Here is an 8,629-nt window from a genome sequence, read left to right on the forward strand (position 1 = left end):
TGGAATGCAATCAAGTTCTGGTTAGGAACCATCATCGAGGATATCAAAGTTCCATGTGCAAGTCTGGATTAGCTTTTATGAAGGAACTTGTTTTCCTTGAACAAATAAATCAATGGTTTGGTGTGCTAGGAAATACATATGGAGTGAAGGTAGAAAATCTATCAAACCATAGAATACTTCGCACATGCATGAATGAATTGGGAAGGTTCCATAGAAAACGAAATTACTTTTCTCATATTTGCGACAATAACTTGCATACAATGCACGTGAACTTAGAGAAGATACTTCTTGCATCAAACATATACTTCATGAGTTGGGCTCAATGACAATGCTTTCAGAAGTTTCCAACATTAGCTTACATGCTCATCATGAACCACGGAGAAGATGAGGATGTGGCTGATGGTTCAATAACAATTCATTGAGATTTCCATAAACATGGATGCCCACCATTAAGTGAACAAGGTGATAGCATTGGGCATACCAAAGTGTATAATGAAGTATGTTCGAGGAGAACATCCACAATTAAACATTGATCGAAAAGTGCGCCTAAAAATATGGACTAACTAGCACGATCAACGTTAGAATGGTGATTTAATAACCAATAGACTAAGAATGAAATTATCTTCCCTTCACTTCCAAGCAATAGGGTTGCTAGGAGTATTGAAGGCACACGACATAGTTCACTTGTCGGTATTCCGGTTAGAAGCAACATGGGGACCAAGAAATAGATGGTGATAGTGAGAAGCATCATCGTATCAATAATTTATAAGAGGTGGTGCAATCCGACCTCCTTGACATAAAAGATGGGAATACTACAAGGTAGAACATACATAAGCAGGATAAGGAGCTCCATAACATGAACAAGTTTGTGTTGGCAAGAAGTTAAGGATGTTGTCGATGGCAACACAAATTATCAAGGGGAAAGGATGGTATTTATCATCATGAATTCGATTCATATCTTGGAAGAAATCAAAATATTGATGATGATCATGACAAATTTTGACGAGAGGTTCCATAAAGATGTAATCGATCAACGACGACATCAAGCAAAAGGAATGATGAAGCGAAAGGTTATTGGAACCATGGGTACGACACAAACTTGGAATCAAGCTTGATGTTCAAGGTGATACGATATGACGAGGAAGATCGATGTAAGCTTAGCTCATCATCGAAAATTATGCACCGGGTAAAAGGACCAAGTAGCACAGTTAAAATTAGCACGACGGTGGTGTAGCCGATAGTCTAGGAATGACAAGATTGAGTTTAAATTTCCCAGCAAGAAATTACTAGGGGTACTGAATCACAGTGCGGATTTGAGTCACTTGTCAAATTTCTTGAGTGGAAGACAATGCGGACCTGTGGAGTGACTAAAACGGTGAGAGTATTATTCCAACAAGAGTTCACAAGAGATAGTGCAATGGCACGATATCCTCGAGATAACAGGGGGCAATACTCGAAGGTGGATCAAGACAGAGGTTGGGAAGGCATATTGATCTACAAAAGACAAGTGGTTTAACTTGTCCGAGAAATGGGATCAAAGATGAATAATCATGGTCGGAACCACGGTTGCAAAGGACCAATTCAAAATATAAGATGAATTTATAGCAAGGGGATAATTCTTATTACAAGAAGCTTCCATGATAAGATCTACATCATGTCCATGGGCATGAACACAAAGTTCAAGGTCGACTCCCACTTCTCCAATGCATAACCTTTCATTCACTCCTCGTCTCTTTTTAAGTTGTAGTGTTGAGAATTTAGCTGACAACGTGCCAGTAGAGTACAACCCGCCTAACTTTTAGGTTCATACAGATTAGGGAAGGCATAGGTTCAACCCATCGGGGCATCTTAGGAACATATCCCACAAACTTTAAGAGCAAATAACACAAGCTCGAAAGCAGAGCATGGTTGACAAAAGCAAAGGATACAGTTTAGCAAAAGCACTATGTATCAGGGGAAGAACTTCGAATTTTAGAATATGCAGGAACGGTCGGATAATAATCCCCAAAGGATCCAGCGGTCCACAAAGGAGCTGAGGGGAGTATGATACTCAGCTAGAAGAGGAAAGAATGCAAATACATCAGGTTATGGAATCATCTGAATAATTCAAAGCTTAAATGCAAAGGAATTATGATTCCAAATTGAAGGATCAGAAGTAGACGCTCTGATCGAGGATGGATAAGTTGAATAGACATAGGGGCACAATCAGCGGCAATTTGATTGGCTGAGAACCAGTTCATGTCTGGAGTGTTGTCCGAGCCAAAGCAACGAATTCTAGTTTCGGCTGATGATTGCAACCATTCACAAACATATCGAATCAAAGGCTCAAAATGACGATGACAAAGGATACTAACGAATATTGCTAGACATATGGAAAGTAACCATAATGCAAGGAGACAAGTATTTGCAGAGCAATAGTTGGCAGAGGATTATCGAAAGATCGGGTAGTATTTCAAAGTATCTTGTGAATCACATGAACAACTAGGAACAAAAAAATCCTCGATAAGTGTGAGGAATTATTCGTTGGGGTATTCATGCGGCAAAGAACTGCAAGGCAGTGACACAAGGGATCCTTAAAAGTTGAAGAATAATCTGATGTATCTTGTAATAACAAGAGCAACTAGGAATGAAAGTATGAACAACATGTGTATGTAGTTATCCACAGGGTTTGACGGTGGAAGGGAATTGCAAAAGCGATGAGCACAAGTTCTCAAGAGAACATTGGAGAGTATCTTCAGAGTCTTCTGATGAATCAAGCCATCATCTGGAATGAGGGGCTCTCCGGGAGGAAGTAGTTACGAGAACCTAAAGTTAGAGTTGGTAAAACCTTTAAGCCGAACAAAAGAGATGTCAGAATTCCGGAGTAAAGGAGAGGAATAAAAGATCCTAATACCATCCATTGGCGATGTGGGCCTGTAAGCCACACAACAATGTTAGTAAAATAGTTTTCCAAAGACTAGACTCAACTTCGGCCAAGTAGTTGGAAAGGGGCTTCCTGCAGGCAGTCGGCACTGATACCAACATGTGACGCCCCAACTTAATTGTGCACTAATCATACACGCAAATGCACACGATCAAGATCAGAGGCTCCTGGTAAGATATCACAACACAACTCTAGACACAAATTAAAATAATACAAGCTTTGTATTACAAGCCAGGGGCCTCGAGGGCTCGAATACATAAGCTCGAATACACAAGAGTCAGTGGAAGCAACAGTATCTGAGTATATACATAAGTAGACAAGTCTGCCTTAAGAAGGCTAGCAAAAAACGACATGTGATTGAAAAGGCGAAGGCCTCCTACCTGGGAGCCTCCTAACTACTCCTGGGGCTAAATCGGGTAGATGGGGAAAGAAGGTAGCAAAGCAACTATGAGTACCCATCTGAAGTACTCGCAAGACTTACATCAGATCTATACTAAGTATGCATCAGTATCAAAGGAATGGGGCTAAATCTTTGGACTGAACTGTAGAAATGCCAGAATAGAAGGGAAGGGCTAGCCTATCCAAGACTAGAATATTGCAGCGTTTTGCAGCATTAGAGGAGTACAGACTAACATATTATAAGTAACAAGTATGTTATAGTAACGCCTCAAGATCCTTTCTCGACTCCCTGCAAGTAAGCGATCCCAGAGCCATCATATCCAATTAGTGCCTCCAGTATCTAGTTCTAGTTGTATAGATCGGGATACAACTCTGAGCGTCTGTTCATGGGCACGACTATTCGAATAGATATACTTCCCTGCAGGGGTGCACCAACTTACCCAACACACTCGATTTACTCTGGGTGAACACACTTCTCTATGTCATGCCCAGCCTCGGCTGATCGACACACCATAGTCCTACCTAGGCTCATCAGAGAGGCCGACACGATGGTCTACAACCTAAATGCGAAGGGGTCATGGGCCATTCATCGTTTGCAATCCTGCATGTTGCGAACGCGGCCTGGAGCAAACCCACCACCTTTTACAAGCGCAGGAGGCCACCGTTCAACCGGGCACGCACCGCTAAACTATTGACGTCTGAGAGCTTTCGAAAGAATCGTACGATGCTGAGTGCCCATACTTATTCCCGCATGGTGGTCAATGCGGAAAGGCCAGAGGCCTACTCAGATCACATATCCAAACCCGTTAGTATCTTGGGAGGGCGCGGAATCAATCAATGTTCCATGATCTGTGGTCCCTTTGCCCCATCTCGCGGACTTACGGCAAGGGCTAAGACTGTCCGGTCGTGCCGCGTAATTATCTTGTAGGTACCCTCAACCCGACTCCGGTAACTCTCGTGGGTACCCCTCGGGGCCGACCCGACTTCAATAAGGTTCTAAGGTAAAGTCAAGGTAACCTTGTGTCCAATATCAAGGGGGAAACCCCGAGAATTCAGCCTTGGTGGATTTCCACTCAATATAACCGTCAAGGTGAACTTGGAGGAATCACCCTCGAAGGGTTCACACTTGAGGAGTTGCACGACAGAGTCGTTATCGACAGTGGTGAAGGAGGATCACCCTCCGTAATCCACGACCGATTATCTACACTACAGAGATATCATTAGGAGTGTGTTATGAAGTATTACCCTCAACACTCGATAGTAGCTCTGCAGAGTCGTACAACTAAGGGGGTGTGCAGTGACGTGTTGGTATCTGCACCTCGATAAACGTTGATCGAAACATCCGGTAATAAAGCGGGGCAACAGCGATAAGGTGAGGGGTCACTGATGGATTACTAATCAACCTATACTAAGCATATAGGATACAAGGTAAGGTAACAATAGCAGGTTACAAAAGCAGGCTATGCATCAGAATAGGAACAGACGAACAACGGTAGCAAAATCTAGTGCAAGCATGGGAGAGAAGGAATGGGTGATATAGGAATGATCAAGGGGGTTTTTCTTGCCTGGAAGCTCTGAAAGGGACTGGTCGTCAGGTGCGTAGTCATACCCCGGGAGCAGCAGCGTCTCGGGGTCTACCGAAGAGAAGAGGGGGAAGAAACAGTAGATATAAAGAAAACAAATGCATCGTGATGCTTGACATGGCAATATATTGTGTTAGGGTGAGCTATCGCAGTGCTACATGTTGCAGACGAAGGAGGGAAATGATAGAGGCAAAGGTGTCCCGATGTTTCGATGAGATGGTGGCTATCGTTTTCTGTGGGAGTCGACCTTGACGATCCGACTACGAACGTGCGAGACGTCGCGCCTTAGCAATCGCTAAACCAACTTCCGAGGGGTTATTGACCACGCCGGAGCACGATCAACCTGACCACGAGGGCCTGTTTCCTGCGAGCAAACGAAGAACAAGCAAGAAACTGAGATTGCAATCTGGATATTGCGAATATAAGATGAAAGCTTTATTGATCAAGGTGGGGTTCTGTGACGTCTTGGTCTGGTCGTTGGACACAAACGAAGTACGCGAAGTTGCAGCTATGGCGAACTTTTAATCTAAACAAAACCCAAGGAAAAAGCTACTAGATGGATCTACTTATATAGGAGCAAGGGGTGGCGGCCAAGGAGGTGGGAGGACGTCCCAAGGCAGCCTAAAACTAACCCTAGGTCGTACAAGGCTCATGGGCCCAAGTGGAGGTGATGCAACACCTTTGGGCTTGTAGTTTGACTCGGATTCTGCTGCAATGTCAGATTGTTTCGTCCGAACTCAACGCTCCGGACGAATTTGAAGGTGAATCCAATTGGGTTGGAAAGAGCACGAAATCTAGTTTCCAACAAAAAAAGAATCACCCAATTCGGAGTCCGTATGAAAAAGTTGTTGGCGTTTTGAGTCAGGTATGTCTGTGCAGTCCGAATCTGAATCCAGAACGTGAGAGACTTGGACTCTATCTTCTCTTGGCCCAAAAGTGACGTGAGAGGACTTTTTGAATACAACCTAAACTTCTCCTTTTCCCTTGTCTTCATATGTGGATTGTACAAATGTCCCATACACCTGCAATTAGACAAAACACAAAAGTGTGTGAAGTATTTTTGTTCTGGATAACATAAATAGATTATTGAATAGTTTGCATTAGAAATCACCTGACAAATATGCATGTATGCAATATTTTTGGTCGTATCCAAGGTAGTCATGTCCTCATCAGGAAACATCTGGGAATGTTTTCCCAGCTTTAGGCAGTTTTCGGACAAATGAACCGGAGGGGAAAGATCTGTGTTCATCATGTCAGAGGCATGTGACAGATGAGTGGATAGCATATTCCGATTTGTCATATTTTTCTGAGCAACTTTCATATATAAATTATTCTCATCCGAGTTACAAATTATTTTTATATGATTTTTCAAATTTTATTTGAATTTCTGGAATTATTAATTATTTCAAAGTTAATTGCAAAAATTCTGTGGGCACACAGAAGTGTACCCATCACTATGTACATGTAGCTTACATGTGGGTCCAGAAGGCCCAGTTGGCCCATGTGTCATATTGTAATTATTAAACTAAACTAAAAAGACAGATGAATTAATAGGGTTTTTTGGGCAAAATTAATTAGGCCTACCCTAATTAACAGGGGCTGGGGCCCAACTCGCAGTGGACATTAGGCCTAAGCTAATCGGTCGGCCCGTGGCACAGCCGGCAGGGCCATGCCGTGCATGCGCGCACGCAGGCGCATGGGCGTGTGGCAGCCAAGCACGAGGCTCTCCACGGGCAGGCTGACAAGAAGCGGGCGGGCATGGTGCGACGCGTGCGGGGGCGGCCAAGCCAGCAGCACGCGTGCAACAGGAGGAGGAGCAGTAGGTAGCAGTGACGCAGTAGGCGGCGATGACAACAAGGAGAGCATCAGGAGCGGCAGCTGGTAAGCAGCAAGAAAAAGCAAATGCATCAGGAGCAGTAATGAGAGGCAGCACAGCAGCAGAGCAGGCGCGCGGTCGAGCACCAGCACAACAGAAGCAGGCAGCAGCTCACGCACGCATGCACGTACGAGTATGTGCGAGCTCGGATGTGCTCAGGGACGGCAAACAGCGACCGAATCGGGGCGGAGGAAGGGGGATCCAGAGGAGTTGCTCACCGCAAGCTCAAAATCGAGCCAGGGGAGATGGGGAACGAAGGGGATCGAGGAGGGGACGAACGAGGGCGGGCTAGGGTTTATGGGGGACAACTTAGTACGCCGAGGGGGGTGCGGATGGCCAGCACGTGGCCCTCGCGCCATGGATGACCGCCACGGCCTCTGTCAACCTCCTGTAGTGCTACAGGAGGTTGAAGGACTCCCCTGTTGGGCTGGGCCCTACTAGCCCAACGGACTTAATTCATTTTTTGGTTTCCACCTTCTTTTGTTTCTTTTATTTCTATTTTATTTATTTCTTTACTACTTTGCACTTTAGTTGAGCTACTAAATGAGTTTTTTTTAATACAAAACTTGGCACATAAATCATGCACAATTGTGTGGTGTTACACAAAAAGTTCCAAAGCATTTGACAAACTTTAGATATTTTTAGAAATTGAAAACATCAAATATTTTGTTGTTGGTCCTCTTAATTAATCCCCAGGGTCATTTTGGGAATGTTAGTGATGTTGTTTTCCTCAACATAATTACTTAGGAATTATTTGTAATATTATGAATTATTTTTTTTACTATTTGAAGAAATAAAAATATTTACTTGTGTTTTAATTTTGAATTTGACTTTGATTTTGGACAAGTGGCAATTTGCATAGTAATCATGATAACATGGCCACCATTAGGGGGGAATTACTATAGCATGATACTGGGTTTGTTACATCATTAATGGGACACTCGTTTTTTCTCCGTCGACTACGATTACTACTGAAGAAAGCACAAAACACCTTACAACAAGTCGGGGGTGAGGACGGCCACCAGCAAGCCCAAAACCCCGCCGTCGTCTAGCTCTAACCACATTACCCATGGACTACACGTGATAAGATGAAATCCTAATTCAAGCTAATATAAGATCAGTCACTGACGAAGACTAATTAGGCGACCTAACATGACTACTCTGCTTCTCCCTCTGTGCCGGCCATTCCAGTAGCGATCTTCAGCGCCTCGCAGTCAAAGCCAGTCAGCTTGGCAATGGTAGCGATGTCGTCTAGCATCAGTGGTTTGTCAACCTTCTTCAGCAGCGTGGCCGCAGCCTTTGGTGTCATCGTGGCCTTCGAGCCGAGCCCTCCGAGCTCCTGGATGAGGCAGAGTACCGCGCGCTGGGCGATCGGGACACTACATCCAGAGGATGCCTGATGGATATTGCACCTCATGGGGGCAGACGATGCCCGCGTCTTGGGAGGGGCAGATCAGCGGTGCCTCGGCGGCGGTGGCGTGGCGAGGACGGTCGGCTGCACCGCAGCGAACAGACTTGGAGTGGCAGCTTGCTCAACCTCTTCGTGCGTCCCTCCAATCCGCAAATGATCGACCTGCTGCGTGATCATAGATACGTGGAACCCGACAGTTGCTGGCGCTGGTGCCGTGACGCATGGGTATGCCGCAGGCTGTGCGAGATCAACGATGCACGACAACATGTCTTCCTTGGAGAGCTCATCGTTGGCATCCCTGACGTCAATCTTGCGGGTCCTGGCATGGGTTGAAATGCCCTACCGGCTTCGAAAGCCAATGGAGTGTTGAGTGCCTCCAGTACGGCATTATCCATCTCCAACTGCATCACATCAGTGTGTGGCGGGGGAGAGAGAGC

The sequence above is a fragment of the Triticum urartu genome, chromosome 2 (assembly GCF_003073215.2).
Source record: "Triticum urartu cultivar G1812 chromosome 2, Tu2.1, whole genome shotgun sequence".
Lineage (NCBI taxonomy): Eukaryota > Viridiplantae > Streptophyta > Magnoliopsida > Poales > Poaceae > Triticum > Triticum urartu.